Raw genomic sequence first — 22,047 nt, 5'->3', positions numbered from 1 at the left:
AACTTAACACTGTTATGGGCAATTGGACTTCAAATAAAGTGTGGAAGGCAGTAAGGTTACTTTTTTCATGTTATGCAGATTAAACACACAGGGGAATTAGCTCAAATGGTAGAGCGCTCGCTTAGCATGCGAGAGGTAGCGGGATCGATGCCCGCATTCTCCATTATAAAATTTGCATACATTTTATTTTTAACTTGTCATTGCCAAGGTCATTGCAGAGTAAGAACAGAAAAATCACAGATGGCTTTCAAATATGGTCTCATTATAACAACTAAAGTGGTTTAATCAAAAGGGTTCAGGTATTCTTTAGCATGTGAGAGGAATTTGAATTCTTATGCAATCTCAAAATGAAGTTCTCACAACTTCCATTTTAATTTTCTCTTATTTTTTTGACACTCTGTCCTCTGAAGGATGTATAAATCTGGCTTTCCTTGCAAAACAAGAGTAGAGGAATATCCAGGATTTGATTTTCTTCACAAAAAGGGATTGGTCTGCATACTGTCTTAAGGAGGGAGCCCGGCTAGCTCAGTCGGTAGAGCATGAGACTCTTAATCTCAGGGTCGTGTGTTTGAGCCCCACGTTGAGTAATTTTTGCCTGAATATTGCATTGACTCTCATAATATGGAGATTAATCTTGCATTAGACCTGCAATAACTCCCAAAAATTGTCCAGGAATGGATTTCCTTCATAAAAAATAATTAGTCTGCATACCATCTTGAAGTGGGAGCCCGGCTAGCTCAGTCGGTAGAGCATGAGACTCTTAATCTCAGGGTCGTGGGTTCGAGCCCCATGTTGGGTGAAAATGAGTAATTTTTGCTGGATTATTGCAGTGACTCTCATAATCTGGTGAATATTCTTGCATTAGACATGCAATAACTATCAAAAATGGTATCTCCCTTGGTTTCTCATTGGTGGGAAATTTAACTTCAAGATTAGCTAGGGTATGAGTCTAGATGAACACACCGCTCTTCGCTTTGGCTGGAGTGGTCGCTCCCAGTGCCCCTGGCGTCCACTGGTATCGTTGTGCAACGCTTTTTGTCAATTTCACCTCCTGATTATTGCCTACAGCTCTGCCTGGCTGCCGCTTTGCTTTTTATGCGCTTTGGCTTTCTGATAGTAAATTAATTGGCTGTGTTAGCGCGTTCTCCCCAAGCGCTCTGTTGTGCTCCCCCCTCCTCCATTTTGTTTGTTGTTGTCACCTTGTGCAACCCGCCCCGCCTCCCAGCTGAGCAGCCCTCGCCCCTCCCCCTTCCATATATGACAGAAGATCCCGCGTGCAGCGTTCACGCGCAGCACCGCGCCCAATCCGCGCCGAAGGTGCGCCAAAGGTAAGCCCGTCTACGCCCGTCCGCGCCTGGACCGCACCCAGCGCCAGATCCCCTGCCCCTCGCGCTCCCCAGCCCTCCCGCATTACCTACGATGCCGCCACCCTCCTAGCCCTTAACCCCGGTCGCGCCCCCAACTGCATCCAAGCCGCTCCTGGACACACTCATGGACCTTTCTCTTGCCACTCCTGCAAATTCTTCGGCACCGACAACATCCCCGCTACGTCCACACCACAGATTCCCGACCCCAATCACCTACAATGCATCCTTCTCAACACCCGTTCGGTCCACAGGCACGCCATTGACTTATGGAATCTACTAGACACCATCTCTCCAGACGTCGCCTTCCTAACAGAAACATGGATGAACGCTTCCTCCGCCCCAGACATCACCATTGCCATCCCTGAAGATTATAAGATCACACGCAAGGACCGTACCGGCCACACAGGAGGGGGAATCGCTATCGTCCATAAAAAATCAATCCGCATCTCAACCAGCTCTGACGTCAACCTCGCCAACTCTGAACACCTTCACTTCCAGATCCACATCGACCCCAAGACCACACTCAGAGGCACCCTCCTCTACAGACCACCAGGACCCCGCGCTAAATTCAGTGAAGACATCACAGACTTCATCACTCCACACGCGCTCCCCTCCAAAGATTACATCCTTCTGGGAGACCTCAACTTTCACCTTGAAAAGAACAACGACCGCAACACCACCACCCTCTTGGACAACCTCGCCAACCTCGGACTTAAACAACTGGTCACTTCCCCCACCCACATCGCAGGTCACACACTCGACCCCATCTTCACCTCCAGCAATCATTTCTCCTTCAGCCATACTACGGATCTCCTCTGGACTGACCACAGCTGCGTTCACTTCACCTACAACAAGCCGAAACCCATCAACCACCTCCAACCAACTCTGCAAAGAAACTGGAACAAAATCACCATCGACCAGATCTCCTCATCGCTCCTTCTGAACACCCCAGCCCACTCTTCTAACCCAGACCAAGCCGCCGCCAACTTCACCCTATGGTTATCCAACACCGCCGACACCTTAGCACCACTGAAAAAACGTCAAAGCAAACCTGGCAGCAAGAAGGCCTCATGGTTCAACGATGATCTTAAGAAGTCCAAGAAACTCTGCCGCTCCCTTGAAAAGGCCTGGAAAAAAGACCCAACCACCAGCACCAAGGACGCCTTCAAAAACGCCACCCGCATACACCACCAACTAATCCGAAAGGCCAAGAAAACAGCATTCAAGGATCGACTAGACAACAACGCCCACAACAGCAAGGAACTTTTCAACATCGTCCAGGAATTTACCAATCCCTCGGACAACTCCAACGACATCACCCCCTCTCGAACCCTCTGCGACTCCCTAGCCTCATTCTTCCACAACAAAATTGCAGACATCCACAACAGCTTCGACAACCAACCCGGAGACCAACCCACCCAACCATATGATGAACATTCTCCCCCCTTGAACACCCTTAACGACTGGAACCCAATCTCCACTGAGGACACCATCCGCCTGATGAACTCCATCCCTCAGGATCCCCCACAGACCCATGTCCTCACCACATCTTCAACAAAGCAGACTCCGTCATAGCACCGCACCTCCGAGACGTCATCAACTGCTCCTTCAACTCCGTCACCTTCCCGGAATGCTGGAAACACGCTGAACTCACCGCCCTTCTGAAAAAACCCACAGCGGACCCGACCGAACTCAAAAATTACCGCCCCATATCACTCCTTCCTTTCCCGGCCAAAGTCATCGAGAAAGCTGTCAACAACCAGCTCGCCGCTTTCCTCGAAGCCAACAAATCCCTCAACTCCTCACAATCTGGCTTCCGAGCAAAACACAGCACTGAGACCGCCCTCATCGCAGCAACAGACGACATTCGAACTCTACTGGACAATGGAGACACAGTCGCCCTCATCCTCCTCGACCTCTCCGCAGCCTTCGACACAGTCTGCCACAGCACCCTTTTACAACGCCTCAGAAACATCGGAATACAAGGAAAAGCACTTGAATGGATCACCTCGTTCCTCACCGGAAGAACCCAGAGAGTCCGCCTTCCACCATTCAAGTCCGAGGCCTCTGAAGTCATCTGTGGCGTACCACAAGGATCCTCACTCAGTCCCACCCTCTTCAATGTATACATGAGCCCCCTCGCGGCCATCGCACGCCAACACAACCTCAACATCATCTCTTACGCGGATGACACTCAACTGATCCTTTCTCTCACCAATGACCCCAACACCGCCAAAACTAACCTACACGAAGGAATGAAAGAAGTTGCCGAATGGATGAAACACAGCCGTCTGAAACTGAATTCAGATAAAACTGAAGTCCTCATCTTAGGTACATCCCCCTCTGCATGGGACGACTCTTGGTGGCCGGAAGCCCTTGGAAAAGCACCCACCCCGACAGACCACGCACGGAACCTAGGCGTTATCCTGGATTCTTCACTTTCAATGAACAGACAAGTCAGCGCAGTATCCTCATCCTGCTTCAACATTCTTCGCATGCTCAAAAAAACATTTTGCTGGATCCCCACCGAAACCAGAAAAACAGTCACCCATGCTCTGGTCACGAGCCGACTGGACTACGGAAACACCCTCTACGCAGGTACTACCGCTAAACTCCAGAAGAAACTCCAACGAATCCAAAACGCCTCAGCCAGGATCATATTAGACATCCCGCGTAACGAACACATCTCTGGTCACTTGAAAGACCTCCACTGGCTACCCGTCAATAAGAGGATCACTTTCTGACTGCTAACCCACGCACACAAATCACTCTACGACATCGGACCAGAATGCCTCAACTCACGACTGTCCTTCTACACCCCCTCCCGCCAACTACGTTCTTCCAGCCAAGCCCTCGCCACTGTACCTCGCATCAACAAGACAACCATGGGAGGCAGATCCTTCTCATACCTGGCTGCTAAAACATGGAACTCACTCCCCACTTACCTTCGCCTTACCCAGAACCACCTAGCATTCAGAAAGCAACTTAAAACGTGGATATTTGACAAGTAATCCTCTTCCCCTCCCTAAGCGCCTTGAGACCCTCTGGGTATGTAGTGCGCTATATAAGTTCTCTGACTTGACTTGACTTGACCGCAATATCACTCATATTCGAGTAGTAAACAGGCCAACCTGAACTGTAAAACATCCCATAAGTGGAGGTAAGGCATAAGTTAGGAGTGAACTTAACACTGTTATGGGCAATTGGACTTCAAATAAAGTGTGGAAGGCAGTAAGGTTACTTTATTCATGTTATGCAGATTAAGCACACAGGGGAATTAGCTCAAATGGTAGAGCGCTCGCTTAGCATGCGAGAGGTAGCAGGATCGATGCCCGCATTCTCCATTATAAAATTTGCATACATTTTATTTTTAACTTGTCATTGCCAAGGTCATTGCAGAGTAAGAACAGAAAAATCACAGATGGCTTTCAAATATGGTCTCATTATAACAACTAAAGTGGTTTAATCAAAAGGGTTCAGGTATTCTTTAGCATGTGAGAGGAATTTGAATTCTTATGCAATCTCAAAATGAAGTTCTCACAACTTCCATTTTCATTTTCTCTTATTTTTTTTGACACTCTGTCCTCTCAAGGATGTATAAATCTGGCTTTCCTTGCAAAACAAGAGTAGAGGAATATCCAGGATTTGATTTTCCTCACAAAAAGGGATTGGTCTGCATACTGTCTTAAGGAGGGAACCCGGCTAGCTCATTCGGTAGAGCATGAGACTCTTAATCTCAGGGTCGTGGGTTCGAGCCCCACATTGGGCGAAAACGAGTAATTTTTGCCTGAATATTGCATTGACTCTCATAATATGGAGATTAATCTTGCATTAGACATGCAATAACTCCCAAAAATTGTCCAGGAATGGATTTCCTTCATAAAAAATGATTAGTCTGCATACCATCTTGAAGTGGGAGCCCGGCTAGCTCAGTCGGTAGAGCATGAGACCGGCTAGCTCAGTCGGTAGAGCATGAGACTCTTAATCTCAGGGTCGTGGGTTCGAGCCCCACGTTGGGCGAAAATAAGTAATTTTTGCTGGATTATTGCATTGACTCTCATAATCTGGTGAATATTCTTGCATTAGACATGCAATAACTATCAAAAATGGTATCTCCCTTGGTTTCTCATTGGTGGGAAATTTAACTTCAAGATTAGCTAGGGTATGAGTCTAGATGAACACACCGCAATATCACTCATATTCGAGTAGTAAACAGGCCAACCTGAACTGTAAAACATCCCATAAGTGGAGGTAAGGCATAAGTTAGGAGTGAACTTAACACTCTTATGGGCAATTGGACTTCAAATAAAGTGTGGAAGGCAGTAAGGTTACTTTTTTCATGTTATGCAGATTAAACACACAGGGGAATCAGCTCAAATGGTAGAGCGCTCGCTTAGCATGCGAGAGGTAGCGGGATCGATGCCCGCATTCTCCATTATAAAATTTGCATACATTTTATTTTTAACTTGTCATTGCCAAGGTCATTGCAGAGTAAGAACAGAAAAATCACAGATGGCTTTCAAATACGGTCTCATTATAGCAACTAAAGTGGTTTAATCAAAAGGGTTCAGGTATTCTTTAGCACGTGAGAGGAATTTGAATTCTTATGCAATCTCAACATGAAGTTCTCACAACTTCCATTTTCATTTTCTCTTATTTTATTTGACACTCTGTCCCCTAAAGGATGTATAAATCTGGCTTTCCTTGCAAAACAAGAGTAGAGGAATATCCAGGATTTGATTTTCTTCACAAAAAGTGATTGGTCTGCATACTGTCTTAAGGAGGGACCCCGGCAAGCTCAGTCGGTAGAGCATGAAACTCTTAAGCTCAGGGTCGTGGGTTCGAGCCCCACGTTGGGCGAAAAAGAGTAGTTTTTGACTGAATATTTCATTGACTCTCATAATATGGAGATTAATCTTGCATTAGACATGCAATAACTCCCATAAATTGTCCAGAAATGGATTTCCTTCATAAAAAATGATTAGTCTGCATACCAACTTGAAGTGGGAGCCCGGCTAGCTCAGTCAGTAGAGCATGAGACTCTTAATCTCAGGGTCGTGGGTTCCAGCCCCACGTTGGGCGAAAATGAGTAATTTTTGCTGGATTATTGCATTGACTCTCATAATCTGGTGAATATTCTTGCATTAGACATGCAATAACTATCAAAAATGGTATCTCCCTTGGTTTCTCATTGGTGGGAAATTTAACTTCAAGATTAGCTAGGGTATGAGTCTAGATGAACACACCACAATATCACTCATATTCAAGTAGTAAACAGGCCAACCTGAACTGTAAAACATCCCATAAGTGGAGGTAAGGCATAAGTTAGGAGTGAACTTATACACTGTTATGGGCAATTGGACTTCAAATAAAGTGTGGAAGGCAGTAAGGTTACTTTTTTCATGTTATGCAGATTAAACACACAGGGGAATTAGCTCAAATGGTAGAGCGCTCGCTTAGCATGCGAGAGGTAGCGGGATCGATGCCCGCATTCTACATTATAAAATTTGCATACATTTTATTTTTAACTTGTCATTGCCAAGGTCATTGCAGAGTAAGAACAGAAAAATCACAGATGGCTTTCAAATATGGTCTCATTATAACAACTAAAGTGGTTTAATCAAAAGGGTTCAGGTATCCTTTAGCATGTGAGAGGAATTTGAATTCTTATGCAATCTCAAAATGAAGTTCTCACAACTTCCATTTTCATTTTCTCTTATTTTTTTTGACACTCTGTCCTCTGAAGGATGTATAAATCTGGCTTTCCTTGCAAAACAAGAGTAGAGGAATATCCAGGATTTGATTTTCTTCACAAAAAGGGATTGGTCTGCATACTGTCTTAAGGAGGGAACCCGGCTAGCTCAGTCGGTAGAGCATGAAACTCTTAATCTCAGGGTCGTGGGTTCGAGCCCCACGTTGGGCCAAAACGAGTAATTTTTGCCTGAATATTGCATTGACTCTCATAATATGGAGATTAATCTTGCATTAGACATGCAATAACTCCCAAAAATTGTCCAGGAATGGATTTCCTTCATAAAAAATGATTAGTCTGCATACCATCTTGAAGTGGGAGCCCGGCTAGCTCAGTTGGTAGAGCATGAGACTCTTAATCTCAGGGTCATGGGTTCGAGCCCCACGTTGGGCGAAAATGAGTAATTTTTGCTGGACTCTCATAATCTGGTGATTATTCTTGCATTAGACATGCAATAACTATCAAAAATGGTATCTCCCTTGGTTTCTCATTGGTGGGAAATTTAACTTCAAGATTAGGTAGGGTATGAGTCTAGATGAACACACAACAATATCACTCATATTCGAGTAGTAAACAGGCCAACCTGAACTGTAAAACATCCCATAAGTGGAGGTAAGGCATAAGTTAGGAGTGAACTGAACACTGTTATGGGCAATTGGACTTCAAATAAAGTGTGGAAGGCAGTGAGGTTACTTTGTTCATGTTATGCAGATTAAACACACAGGGGAATTAGCTCAAATGGTAGAGCGCTCGCTTAGCATGCGAGAGGTAGCGGGATCGATGCCCGCATTCTCCATTATAAAATTTGCATACATTTTATTTTTAACTTGTCATTGCCAAGGTCATTGCAGAGTAAGAACAGAAAAATCACAGATGGCTTTCAAATATGGTCTCATTATAACAACTAAAGTGGTTTAATCAAAAGGGTTCAGGTATTCTTTAGCATGTGAGAGGAATTTGAATTCTTATGCAATCTCAAAATGAAGTTCTCACAACTTCCGTTTTCATTTTCTCTTATTTTTTTGACACTCTGTCCTCTGAAGGATGTATAAATCTGGCTTTCCTTGCAAAACAAGAGTAGAGGAATATCCAGGATTTGATTTTCTTCACAAAAAGGGATTGGTCTGCATACTGTCTTAAGGAGGGAGCCCGGCTAGCTCAGTCGGTAGAGCATGAGACTCTTAATCTCAGGGTCGTGGGTTCGAGCCCCACGTTGTGCGAAAACGAGTAATTTTTGCCTGAATATTGCATTGACTCTCATAATATGGAGATTAATCTTGCATTAGACCTGCAATAACTCCCAAAAATTGTCCAGGAATGGATTTCCTTCATAAAAAATGATTAGTCTGCTTACCATCTTGAAGTGGGAGCCCGGCTAGCTCAGTCGGTAGAGCTTGAGACTCTTAATCTCAGGGTCGTGGGTTCGAGCCCCACGTTGGGTGAAAATGAGTAATTTTTGCTGGATTATTGCATTGACTCTCATAATCTGGTGAATATTCTTGCATTAGACATGCAATAACTATCAAAAATGGTATCTCCCTTGGTTTCTCATTGGTGGGAAATTTAACTTCAAGATTAGCTAGGGTATGAGTCTAGATGAACACACCACAATATCACTCATATTCGAGTAGTAAACAGGCCAACCTGAACTGTAAAACATCCCATAAGTGGAGGTAAGGCATAAGTTAGGAGTGAACTTATACACTGTTATGGGCAATTGGACTTCAAATAAAGTGTGGAAGGCAGTAAGGTTACTTTTTTCATGTTATGCAGATTAAACACACAGGGGAATTAGCTCAAATGGTAGAGCGCTCGCTTATCATGCGAGAGGTAGCGGGATCGATGCCCGCATTCTACATTATAAAATTTGCATACATTTTATTTTTAACTTGTCATTGCCAAGGTCATTGCAGAGTAAGAACAGAAAAATCAGAGATGGCTTTCAAATATGGTCTCATTATAACAACTAAAGTGGTTTAATCAAAAGGGTTCAGGTATCCTTTAGCATGTGAGAGGAATTTGAATTCTTATGCAATCTCAAAATGAAGTTCTCACAACTTCCATTTTCATTTTCTCTTATTTTTTTTGACACTCTGTCCTCTGAAGGATGTATAAATCTGGCTTTCCTTGCAAAACAAGAGTAGAGGAATATCCAGGATTTGATTTTCTTCACAAAAAGGGATTGGTCTGCATACTGTCTTAAGGAGGGAACCCGGCTAGCTCAGTCGGTAGAGCATGAAACTCTTAATCTCAGGGTCGTGGGTTCGAGCCCCACGTTGGGCCAAAACGAGTAATTTTTGCCTGAATATTGCATTGACTCTCATAATATGGAGATTAATCTTGCATTAGACATGCAATAACTCCCAAAAATTGTCCAGGAATGGATTTCCTTCATAAAAAATGATTAGTCTGCATACCATCTTGAAGTGGGAGCCCGGCTAGCTCAGTTGGTAGTGCATGAGACTCTTAATCTCAGGGTCGTGGGTTCGAGCCCCACGTTGGGCGAAAATGAGTAATTTTTGCTGGACTCTCATAATCTGGTGATTATTCTTGCATTAGACATGCAATAACTATCAAAAATGGTATCTCCCTTGGTTTCTCATTGGTGGGAAATTTAACTTCAAGATTAGGTAGGGTATGAGTCTAGATGAACACACAACAATATCACTCATATTCGAGTAGTAAACAGGCCAACCTGAACTGTAAAACATCCCATAAGTGGAGGTAAGGCATAAGTTAGGAGTGAACTGAACACTGTTATGGGCAATTGGACTTCAAATAAAGTGTGGAAGGCAGTGAGGTTACTTTTTTCATGTTATGCAGATTAAACACACAGGGGAATTAGCTCAAATGGTAGAGCGCTCGCTTAGCATGCGAGAGGTAGCGGGATCGATGCCCGCATTCTCCATTATAAAATTTGCATACATTTTATTTTTAACTTGTCATTGCCAAGGTCATTGCAGAGTAAGAACAGAAAAATCACAGATGGCTTTCAAATATGGTCTCATTATAACAACTAAAGTGGTTTAATCAAAAGGGTTCAGGTATTCTTTAGCATGTGAGAGGAATTTGAATTCTTATGCAATCTCAAAATGAAGTTCTCACAACTTCCGTTTTCATTTTCTCTTATTTTTTTGACACTCTGTCCTCTGAAGGATGTATAAATCTGGCTTTCCTTGCAAAACAAGAGTAGAGGAATATCCAGGATTTGATTTTCTTCACAAAAAGGGATTGGTCTGCATACTGTCTTAAGGAGGGAGCCCGGCTAGCTCAGTCGGTAGAGCATGAGACTCTTAATCTCAGGGTCGTGGGTTCGAGCCCCACGTTGTGCGAAAACGAGTAATTTTTGCCTGAATATTGCATTGACTCTCATAATATGGAGATTAATCTTGCATTAGACCTGCAATAACTCCCAAAAATTGTCCAGGAATGGATTTCATTCATAAAAAATGATTAGTCTGCTTACCATCTTGAAGTGGGAGCCCGGCTAGCTCAGTCGGTAGAGCTTGAGACTCTTAATCTCAGGGTTGTGGGTTCGAGCCCCACGTTGGGTGAAAATGAGTAATTTTTGCTGGATTATTGCATTGACTCTCATAATCTGGTGAATATTCTTGCATTAGACATGCAATAACTATCAAAAATGGTATCTCCCTTGGTTTCTCATTGGTGGGAAATTTAACTTCAAGATTAGCTAGGGTATGAGTCTAGATGAACACACCACAATATCACTCATATTCGAGTAGTAAACAGGCCAACCTGAACTGTAAAACATCCCATAAGTGGAGGTAAGGCATAAGTTAGGAGTGAACTTATACACTGTTATGGGCAATTGGACTTCAAATAAAGTGTGGAAGGCAGTAAGGTTACTTTTTTCATGTTATGCAGATTAAACACACAGGGGAATTAGCTCAAATGGTAGAGCGCTCGCTTAGCATGCGAGAGGTAGCGGGATCGATGCCCGCATTCTACATTATAAAATTTGCATACATTTTATTTTTAACTTGTCATTGCCAAGGTCATTGCAGAGTAAGAACAGAAAAATCACAGATGGCTTTCAAATATGGTCTCATTATAACAACTAAAGTGGTTTAATCAAAAGGGTTCAGGTATTCTTTAGCATGTGAGAGGAATTTGAATTCTTATGCAATCTCAAAATGAAGTTCTCACAACTTCCATTTTCATTTTCTCTTATTTTTTTTGACACTCTGTCCTCTGAAGGATGTATAAATCTGGCTTTCCTTGCAAAACAAGAGTAGAGGAATATCCAGGATTTGATTTTCTTCACAAAAAGGGATTGGTCTGCATACTGTCTTAAGGAGGGAACCCGGCTAGCTCAGTCGGTAGAGCATGAAACTCTTAATCTCAGGGTCGTGGGTTCGAGCCCCACGTTGGGCCAAAACGAGTAATTTTTGCCTGAATATTGCATTGACTCTCATAATATGGAGATTAATCTTGCATTAGACATGCAATAACTCCCAAAAATTGTCCAGGAATGGATTTCCTTCATAAAAAATGATTAGTCTGCATACCATCTTGAAGTGGGAGCCCGGCTAGCTCAGTTGGTAGAGCATGAGACTCTTAATCTCAGGGTCGTGGGTTCGAGCCCCACGTTGGGCGAAAATGAGTAATTTTTGCTGGACTCTCATAATCTGGTGATTATTCTTGCATTAGACATGCAATAACTATCAAAAATGGTATCTCCCTTGGTTTCTCATTGGTGGGAAATTTAACTTCAAGATTAGGTAGGGTATGAGTCTAGATGAACACACAACAATATCACTCATATTCGAGTAGTAAACAGGCCAACCTGAACTGTAAAACATCCCATAAGTGGAGGTAAGGCATAAGTTAGGAGTGAACTGAACACTGTTATGGGCAATTGGACTTCAAATAAAGTGTGGAAGGCAGTGAGGTTACTTTTTTCATGTTATGCAGATTAAACACACAGGGGAATTAGCTCAAATGGTAGAGCGCTCGCTTAGCATGCTAGAGGTAGCGGGATCGATGCCCGCATTCTACATTATAAAATTTGCATACATTTTATTTTTAACTTGTCATTGCCAAGGTCATTGCAGAGTAAGAACAGAAAAATCACAGATGGCTTTCAAATATGGTCTCATTATAACAACTAAAGTGGTTTAATCAAAAGGGTTCAGGTATTCTTTAGCATGTGAGAGGAATTTGAATTCTTATGCAATCTCAAAATGAAGTTCTCACAACTTCCGTTTTCATTTTCTCTTATTTTTTTGACACTCTGTCCTCTGAAGGATGTATAAATCTGGCTTTCCTTGCAAAACAAGAGTAGAGGAATATCCAGGATTTGATTTTCTTCACAAAAAGGGATTGGTCTGCATACTGTCTTAAGGAGGGAGCCCGGCTAGCTCAGTCGGTAGAGCATGAGACTCTTAATCTCAGGGTCGTGGGTTCGAGCCCCACGTTGTGCGAAAACGAGTAATTTTTGCCTGAATATTGCATTGACTCTCATAATATGGAGATTAATCTTGCATTAGATCTGCAATAACTCCCAAAAATTGTCCAGGAATGGATTTCCTTCATAAAAAATGATTAGTCTGCTTACCATCTTGAAGTGGGAGCCCGGCTAGCTCAGTCGGTAGAGCTTGAGACTCTTAATCTCAGGGTCATGGGTTCGAGCCCCACGTTGGGCGAAAATGAGTAATTTTTGCTGGATTATTGCATTGACTCTCATAATCTGGTGAATATTCTTGCATTAGACATGCAATAACTATCAGAAATGGTATCTCCCTTGGTTTCTCATTGGTGGGAAATTTAACTTCAAGATTAGCTTGGGTATGAGTCTAGATGAACACACCGCAATATCACTCATATTCGAGTAGTAAACAGGCCAACCTGAACTGTAAAACATCCCATAAGTGGAGGTAAGGCATACATTTAGGAGTGAACTTAACACTGTTATGGGCAATTGGACTTCAAATAAAGTGTGGAAGGCAGTAAGGTTACTTTTTTCATGTTATGCAGATTAAACACACAGGGGAATTAGCTCAAATGGTAGAGCGCTCGCTTAGCATGCGAGAGGTAGCGGGATCGATGCCCGCATTCTCCATTATAAAATTTGCATACATTTTATTTTTAACTTGTCATTGCCAAGGTCATTGCAGAGTAAGAACAGAAAAATCACAGATGGCTTTCAAATATGGTCTCATTATAACAACTAAAGTGGTTTAATCAAAAGGGTTCAGGTATTCTTTAGCATGTGAGAGGAATTTGAATTCTTATGCAATCTCAAAATGAAGTTCTCACAACTTCCATTTTAATGTTCTCTTATTTTTTTTGACACTCTGTCCTCTGAAGGATGTATAAATCTGGCTTTCCTTGCAAAACAAGAGTAGAGGAATATCCAGGATTTGATTTTCTTCACAAAAAGGGATTGGTCTGCATACTGTCTTAAGGAGGGAGCCCGGCTAGCTCAGTCGGTAGAGCATGAGACTCTTAATCTCAGGGTCGTGTGTTCGAGCCCCACGTTGGGCGAAAAAGAGTAATTTTTGCCTGAATATTGCATTGACTCTCATAATATGGAGATTAATCTTGCATTAGACCTGCAATAACTCCCAAAAATTGTCCAGGAATGGATTTCCTTCATAAAAAATAATTAGTCTGCATACCATCTTGAAGTGGGAGCCCGGCTAGCTCAGTCGGTAGAGCATGAGACTCTTAATCTCAGGGTCATGGGTTCGAGCCCAACGTTTGGCGAAAATGAGTAATTTTTGCTGGATTATTGCATTGACTCTCATAATCTGGTGAATATTCTTGCATTAGACATGCAATAACTATCAAAAATGGTATCTCCCTTGGTTTCTCATTGGTGGGAAATTTAACTTCAAGATTAGCTAGGGTATGAGTCTAGATGAACACACCGCAATATCACTCATATTCGAGTAGTAAACAGGCCAACCTGAACTGTAAAACATCCCATAAGTGGAGGTAAGGCATAAGTTAGGAGTGAACTTAACACTGTTATGGGCAGTTGGACTTCAAATAAAGTGTGGAAGGCAGTAAGGTTACTTTTTTCATGTTATGCAGATTAAACACACAGGGGAATTAGCTCAAATGGTAGAGTGCTCGCTTAGCATGCGAGAGGTAGCGGGATCGATGCCCGCATTCTCCATTATAAAATTTGCATACATTTTATTTTTAACTTGTCATTGCCAAGGTCGTTGCAGAGTAAGAACAGAAAAATCACAGATGGCTTTCAAATATGGTCTCATTATAACAACTAAAGTGGTTTAATCAAAAGGGTTCAGGTATTCTTTAGCACGTGAGAGGAATTTGAATTCTTATGCAATCTCAACATGAAGTTCTCACAACTTCCATTTTCATTTTCTCTTATTTTATTTGACACTCTGTCCTCTGAAGGATGTATAAATCTGGCTTTCCTTGCAAAACAAGAGTAGAGGAATATCCAGGATTTGATTTTCTTCACAAAAAGGGATTGGTCTGCATACTGTCTTAAGGAGGGAACCCGGCTAGCTCATTCGGTAGAGCATGAGACTCTTGATCTCAGGGTTGTGGGTTCGAGCCCCACGTTGGGCGAAAACGAGTAATTTTTGCCTGAATATTGCATTGACTCTCATAATATGGAGATTAATCTTGCATTAGACCTGCAATAACTCCCAAAAATTGTCCAGGAATGGATTTCCTTCATAAAAAATGATTAGTCTGCATACCATCTTGAAGTGGGAGCCCGGCTAGCTCAGTCGGTAGAGCATGAGACTCTTAATCTCAGGGCCGTGGGTTCGAGCCCCACGTTTGGCGAAAATGAGTAATTTTTGCTGGACTCTCATAATCTGGTGATTATTCTTGCATTAGACATGCAATAACTATCAGAAATGGTATCTCCCTTGGTTTCTCATTGGTGGGAAATTTAACTTCAAGATTAGCTTGGGTATGAGTCTAGATGAACACACCGCAATATCACTCATATTCGAGTAGTAAACAGGCCAACCTGAACTGTAAAACATCCCATAAGCTGGAGGTAAGGCATAAGTTAGGAGTGAACTTAACACTGTTACGGGCAATTGGACTTCAAATAAAGTGTGGAAGGCAGTAAGGTTACTTTTTTCATGTTATGCAGATTAAACACACAGGGGAATTAGCTCAAATGGTAGAGCGCTCGCTTAGCATGCGAGAGGTAGCGGGATCGATGCCGGCATTCTCCATTATAAAATTTGCATACATTTTATTTTTAACTTGTCATTGCCAAGGTCATTGCAGAGTAAGAACAGAAAAATCACAGATGGCTTTCAAATATGGTCTCATGGTAACAACTAAAGTGGTTTAATCAAAAGGGTTCAGGTATTCTTTAGCATGTGAGAGGAATTTGAATTCTTATGCAATCTCAAAATTAAGTTCTCACAACTTCCATTTTCATTTTCTCTTATTTTTTTTTGACACTCTGTCCTCTGAAGGATGTATAAATCAGGCTTTCCTTGCAAAACAAGAGTAGAGGAATATCCAGGATTTGATTTTCTTCACAAAAAGGGATTGGTCTGCATACTGTCTTAAGGAGGGAGCCCGGCTAGCTCAGTCGGTAGAGCATGAGACTTTTAATCTCAGGGTCGTGTGTTCGAGCCCCACGTTGGGCGAAAATGAGTAATTTTTGCCTGAATATTGCATTGACTCTCATAATATGGAGATTAATCTTGCATTAGACATGCAATAACTCCCAAAAATTGTCCAGGAATGGATTTCCATCATAAAAAATGATTAGTCTGCATACCATCTTGAAGTGGGAGCCCGGCTAGCTCAGTCGGTAGAGCATGAGACTCTTAATCTCAGGGTCGTGGGTTCGAGCCCCACGTTGGGCGAAAATGAGTAATTTTTGCTGGACTCTCATAATCTGGTGATTATTCTTGCATTAGACATGCAATAACTATCAAAAATGGTATCTCCCTTGGTTTCTCATTGGTGGGAAATTTAACTTCAAGATTAGGTAGGGTATGAGTCTAGATGAACACACCACAATATCACTCATATTCGAGTAGTAAACAGGCCAACCTGAACTGTAAAACATCCCATAAGTGGAGGTAAGGCATAAGTTAGGAGTGAACTGATCACTGTTATGGGCAATTGGACTTCAAATAAAGTGTGGAAGGCAGTGAGGTTACTTTTTTCATGTTATGCAGATTAAACACACAGGGGAATTAGCTCAAATGGTAGAGCGCTCGCTTAGCATGCGAGAGGTAGCGGGATCGATGCCCGCATTCTCCATTATAAAATTTGCATACATTTTATTTTTAACTTGTTATTGCCAAGGTCATTGCAGAGTAAGAACAGAAAAATCACAGATGGCTTTCAAATATGGTCTCAATATAACAACTAAAGTGGTTTAATCAAAAGGGTTCAGGTATTCTTTAGCACGTGAGAGGAATTTGAATTCTTATGCAATCTCAACATGAAGTTCTCACAACTTCCATTTTCTCTTATTTTATTTGACACTCTGTCCCCTAAAGGATGTATAAATCTGGCTTTCCTTGCAAAACAAGAGTAGAGGAATATCCAGGATTTGATTTTCTTCACAAAAAGTGATTGGTCTGCATACTGTCTTAAGGAGGGACCCCGGCAAGCTCAGTCGGTAGAGCATGAGACTCTTAGGCTCAGGGTCGTGGGTTCGAGCCCCACGTTGGGCGAAAAAGAGTAATTTTTGCCTGAATATTTCATTGACTCTCATAATATGGAGATTAATCTTGCATTAGACATGCAATAACTCCCATAAATTGTCCAGAAATGGATTTCCTTCATAAAAAATGATTAGTCTGCATACCATCTTGAAGTGGGAGCCCGGCTAGCTCAGTCGGTAGAGCATGAGACTCTTAATCTCAGGGTCGTGGGTTCGAGCCCCACGTTGGGCGAAAATGAGTAATTTTTGCTGGATTATTGCATTGACTCTCATAATCTGGTGAATATTCTTGCATTAGACATGCAATAAATATCAAAAATGGTATCTCCCTTGGTTTCTCATTGGTGGGAAATTTAACTTCAAGATTAGCTAGGGTATGAGTCTAGATGAACACACCACAATATCACTCATATTCGAGTAGTAAAAAGGCCAACCTGAACTGTAAAACATCCTATAAGTGGAGGTAAGGCATAAGTTAGGAGTGAACTTAACACTGTTACGGGCAATTGGACTTCAAATAAAGTGTGGAAGGCAGTAAGGTTACTTTTTTCATGTCATGCAGATTAAACACACAGGGGAATTAGCTCAAATGGTAGAGCGCTCGCTTAGCATGCGAGAGGTAGCGGGATCGATGCCCGCATTCTACATTATAAAATTTGCATACATTTTATTTTTAACTTGTCATTGCCAAGGTCATTGCAGAGTAAGAACAGAAAAATCACAGATGGCTTTCAAATATGGTCTCATTATAACAACTAAAGTGGTTTAATCAAAAGGGTTCAGGTATTCTTTAGCATGTGAGAGGAATTTGAATTCTTATGCAATCTCAAAATGAAGTTCTCACAACTTCCATTTTCATTTTCTCTTATTTTTTTTGACACTCTGTCCTCTGAAGGATGTATAAATCTGGCTTTCCTTGCAAAACAAGAGTAGAGGAATATCCAGGATTTGATTTTCTTCACAAAAAGGGATTGGTCTGCATACTGTCTTAAGGAGGGAACCCGGCTAGCTCAGTCGGTAGAGCATGAAACTCTTAATCTCAGGGTCGTGGGTTCGAGCCCCACGTTGGGCCAAAACGAGTAATTTTTGCCTGAATATTGCATTGACTCTCATAATATGGAGATTAATCTTGCATTAGACATGCAATAACTCCCAAAAATTGTCCAGGAATGGATTTCCTTCATAAAAAATGATTAGTCTGCATACCATCTTGAAGTGGGAGCCCGGCTAGCTCAGTTGGTAGAGCATGAGACTCTTAATCTCAGGGTCGTGGGTTCGAGCCCCACGTTGGGCGAAAATGAGTAATTTTTGCTGGACTCTCATAATCTGGTGATTATTCTTGCATTAGACATGCAATAACTATCAAAAATGGTATCTCCCTTGGTTTCTCATTGGTGGGAAATTTAACTTCAAGATTAGGTAGGGTATGAGTCTAGATGAACACACAACAATATCACTCATATTCGAGTAGTAAACAGGCCATCCTGAACTGTAAAACATCCCATAAGTGGAGGTAAGGCATAAGTTAGGAGTGAACTGAACACTGTTATGGGCAATTGGACTTCAAATAAAGTGTGGAAGGCAGTGAGGTTACTTTTTTCATGTTATGCAGATTAAACACACAGGGGAATTAGCTCAAATGGTAGAGCGCTCGCTTAGCATGCTAGAGGTAGCGGGATCGATGCCCGCATTCTACATTATAAAATTTGCATACATTTTATTTTTAACTTGTCATTGCCAAGGTCATTGCAGAGTAAGAACAGAAAAATCACAGATGGCTTTCAAATATGGTCTCATTATAACAACTAAAGTGGTTTAATCAAAAGGGTTCAGGTATTCTTTAGCATGTGAGAGGAATTTGAATTCTTATGCAATCTCAAAATGAAGTTCTCACAACTTCCGTTTTCATTTTCTCTTATTTTTTTGACACTCTGTCCTCTGAAGGATGTATAAATCTGGCTTTCCTTGCAAAACAAGAGTAGAGGAATATCCAGGATTTGATTTTCTTCACAAAAAGGGATTGGTCTGCATACTGTCTTAAGGAGGGAGCCCGGCTAGCTCAGTCGGTAGAGCATGAGACTCTTAATCTCAGGGTCGTGGGTTCGAGCCCCACGTTGTGCGAAAACGAGTAATTTTTGCCTGAATATTGCATTGACTCTCATAATATGGAGATTAATCTTGCATTAGATCTGCAATAACTCCCAAAAATTGTCCAGGAATGGATTTCCTTCATAAAAAATGATTAGTCTGCTTACCATCTTGAAGTGGGAGCCCGGCTAGCTCAGTCGGTAGAGCTTGAGACTCTTAATCTCAGGGTCATGGGTTCGAGCCCCACGTTGGGCGAAAATGAGTAATTTTTGCTGGATTATTGCATTGACTCTCATAATCTGGTGAATATTCTTGCATTAGACATGCAATAACTATCAGAAATGGTATCTCCCTTGGTTTCTCATTGGTGGGAAATTTAACTTCAAGATTAGCTTGGGTATGAGTCTAGATGAACACACCGCAATATCACTCATATTCGAGTAGTAAACAGGCCAACCTGAACTGTAAAACATCCCATAAGTGGAGGTAAGGCATACATTTAGGAGTGAACTTAACACTGTTATGGGCAATTGGACTTCAAATAAAGTGTGGAAGGCAGTAAGGTTACTTTTTTCATGTTATGCAGATTAAACACACAGGGGAATTAGCTCAAATGGTAGAGCGCTCGCTTAGCATGCGAGAGGTAGCGGGATCGATGCCCGCATTCTCCATTATAAAATTTGCATACATTTTATTTTTAACTTGTCATTGCCAAGGTCATTGCAGAGTAAGAACAGAAAAATCACAGATGGCTTTCAAATATGGTCTCATTATAACAACTAAAGTGGTTTAATCAAAAGGGTTCAGGTATTCTTTAGCATGTGAGAGGAATTTGAATTCTTATGCAATCTCAAAATGAAGTTCTCACAACTTCCATTTTAATTTTCTCTTATTTTTTTTGACACTCTGTCCTCTGAAGGATGTATAAATCTGGCTTTCCTTGCAAAACAAGAGTAGAGGAATATCCAGGATTTGATTTTCTTCACAAAAAGGGATTGGTCTGCATACTGTCTTAAGGAGGGAGCCCGGCTAGCTCAGTCGGTAGAGCATGAGACTCTTAATCTCAGGGTCGTGTGTTCGAGCCCCACGTTGGGCGAAAAAGAGTAATTTTTGCCTGAATATTGCATTGACTCTCATAATATGGAGATTAATCTTGCATTAGACCTGCAATAACTCCCAAAAATTGTCCAGGAATGGATTTCCTTCATAAAAAATAATTAGTCTGCATACCATCTTGAAGTGGGAGCCCGGCTAGCTCAGTCGGTAGAGCATGAGACTCTTAATCTCAGGGTCATGGGTTCGAGCCCAACGTTTGGCGAAAATGAGTAATTTTTGCTGGATTATTGCATTGACTCTCATAATCTGGTGAATATTCTTGCATTAGACATGCAATAACTATCAAAAATGGTATCTCCCTTGGTTTCTCATTGGTGGGAAATTTAACTTCAAGATTAGCTAGGGTATGAGTCTAGATGAACACACCGCAATATCACTCATATTCGAGTAGTAAACAGGCCAACCTGAACTGTAAAACATCCCATAAGTGGAGGTAAGGCATAAGTTAGGAGTGAACTTAACACTGTTATGGGCAGTTGGACTTCAAATAAAGTGTGGAAGGCAGTAAGGTTACTTTTTTCATGTTATGCAGATTAAACACACAGGGGAATTAGCTCAAATGGTAGAGTGCTCGCTTAGCATGCGAGAGGTAGCGGGATCGATGCCCGCATTCTCCATTATAAAATTTGCATACATTTTATTTTTAACTTGTCATTGCCAAGGTCGTTGCAGAGTAAGAACAGAAAAATCACAGATGGCTTTCAAATATGGTCTCATTATAACAACTAAAGTGGTTTAATCAAAAGGGTTCAGGTATTCTTTAGCACGTGAGAGGAATTTGAATTCTTATGCAATCTCAACATGAAGTTCTCACAACTTCCATTTTCATTTTCTCTTATTTTATTTGACACTCTGTCCTCTGAAGGATGTATAAATCTGGCTTTCCTTGCAAAACAAGAGTAGAGGAATATCCAGGATTTGATTTTCTTCACAAAAAGGGATTGGTCTGCATACTGTCTTAAGGAGGGAACCCGGCTAGCTCATTCGGTAGAGCATGAGACTCTTGATCTCAGGGTTGTGGGTTCGAGCCCCACGTTGGGCGAAAACGAGTAATTTTTGCCTGAATATTGCATTGACTCTCATAATATGGAGATTAATCTTGCATTAGACCTGCAATAACTCCCAAAAATTGTCCAGGAATGGATTTCCTTCATAAAAAATGATTAGTCTGCATACCATCTTGAAGTGGGAGCCCGGCTAGCTCAGTCGGTAGAGCATGAGACTCTTAATCTCAGGGCCGTGGGTTCGAGCCCCACGTTTGGCGAAAATGAGTAATTTTTGCTGGACTCTCATAATCTGGTGATTATTCTTGCATTAGACATGCAATAACTATCAGAAATGGTATCTCCCTTGGTTTCTCATTGGTGGGAAATTTAACTTCAAGATTAGCTTGGGTATGAGTCTAGATGAACACACCGCAATATCACTCATATTCGAGTAGTAAACAGGCCAACCTGAACTGTAAAACATCCCATAAGCTGGAGGTAAGGCATAAGTTAGGAGTGAACTTAACACTGTTACGGGCAATTGGACTTCAAATAAAGTGTGGAAGGCAGTAAGGTTACTTTTTTCATGTTATGCAGATTAAACACACAGGGGAATTAGCTCAAATGGTAGAGCGCTCGCTTAGCATGCGAGAGGTAGCGGGATCGATGCCGGCATTCTCCATTATAAAATTTGCATACATTTTATTTTTAACTTGTCATTGCCAAGGTCATTGCAGAGTAAGAACAGAAAAATCACAGATGGCTTTCAAATATGGTCTCATGGTAACAACTAAAGTGGTTTAATCAAAAGGGTTCAGGTATTCTTTAGCATGTGAGAGGAATTTGAATTCTTATGCAATCTCAAAATTAAGTTCTCACAACTTCCATTTTCATTTTCTCTTATTTTTTTTTGACACTCTGTCCTCTGAAGGATGTATAAATCAGGCTTTCCTTGCAAAACAAGAGTAGAGGAATATCCAGGATTTGATTTTCTTCACAAAAAGGGATTGGTCTGCATACTGTCTTAAGGAGGGAGCCCGGCTAGCTCAGTCGGTAGAGCATGAGACTTTTAATCTCAGGGTC

At 41.7% G+C, this 22,047-nt stretch overlaps 10 non-coding genes across 10 annotated transcripts; all 10 read left to right on the top strand.

The window, feature by feature from the left end:
* The first annotated feature begins 90 nt into the window (after positions 1 to 90).
* Positions 91 to 163, top strand: TRNAA-AGC (transfer RNA alanine (anticodon AGC)). Its single transcript has one exon. It is a non-coding gene; the product is annotated as a tRNA-Ala (tRNA).
* A 7,679-nt stretch (positions 164 to 7,842) lies between these two features.
* TRNAA-AGC (transfer RNA alanine (anticodon AGC)) lies at positions 7,843 to 7,915 on the top strand. Its single transcript has one exon. It is a non-coding gene; the product is annotated as a tRNA-Ala (tRNA).
* Positions 7,916 to 9,954: 2,039 nt separating this feature from the next.
* Positions 9,955 to 10,027, top strand: TRNAA-AGC (transfer RNA alanine (anticodon AGC)). The gene has a single exon. It is a non-coding gene; the product is annotated as a tRNA-Ala (tRNA).
* Positions 10,028 to 11,663: 1,636 nt separating this feature from the next.
* Positions 11,664 to 11,736, top strand: TRNAK-CUU (transfer RNA lysine (anticodon CUU)). The gene has a single exon. It is a non-coding gene; the product is annotated as a tRNA-Lys (tRNA).
* A 1,392-nt stretch (positions 11,737 to 13,128) lies between these two features.
* On the top strand, positions 13,129 to 13,201 carry TRNAA-AGC (transfer RNA alanine (anticodon AGC)). The gene has a single exon. It is a non-coding gene; the product is annotated as a tRNA-Ala (tRNA).
* Positions 13,202 to 15,889: 2,688 nt separating this feature from the next.
* On the top strand, positions 15,890 to 15,962 carry TRNAK-CUU (transfer RNA lysine (anticodon CUU)). The gene has a single exon. It is a non-coding gene; the product is annotated as a tRNA-Lys (tRNA).
* Positions 15,963 to 16,292: 330 nt separating this feature from the next.
* TRNAA-AGC (transfer RNA alanine (anticodon AGC)) lies at positions 16,293 to 16,365 on the top strand. The gene has a single exon. It is a non-coding gene; the product is annotated as a tRNA-Ala (tRNA).
* A 568-nt stretch (positions 16,366 to 16,933) lies between these two features.
* On the top strand, positions 16,934 to 17,006 carry TRNAK-CUU (transfer RNA lysine (anticodon CUU)). Its single transcript has one exon. It is a non-coding gene; the product is annotated as a tRNA-Lys (tRNA).
* A 989-nt stretch (positions 17,007 to 17,995) lies between these two features.
* TRNAK-CUU (transfer RNA lysine (anticodon CUU)) lies at positions 17,996 to 18,068 on the top strand. The gene has a single exon. It is a non-coding gene; the product is annotated as a tRNA-Lys (tRNA).
* Positions 18,069 to 19,460: 1,392 nt separating this feature from the next.
* On the top strand, positions 19,461 to 19,533 carry TRNAA-AGC (transfer RNA alanine (anticodon AGC)). The gene has a single exon. It is a non-coding gene; the product is annotated as a tRNA-Ala (tRNA).
* The last annotated feature ends 2,514 nt before the right edge of the window (positions 19,534 to 22,047 follow it).

Source organism: Lissotriton vulgaris, chromosome 1_1 (genome assembly GCF_964263255.1).
Source record: "Lissotriton vulgaris chromosome 1_1, aLisVul1.2, whole genome shotgun sequence".
NCBI classification, from domain to species: Eukaryota; Metazoa; Chordata; class Amphibia; order Caudata; family Salamandridae; genus Lissotriton; species Lissotriton vulgaris.
The sequence above is the reverse complement of the archived record's forward strand: the minus strand, read 5'-3'. Positions and strand labels throughout refer to the sequence as shown.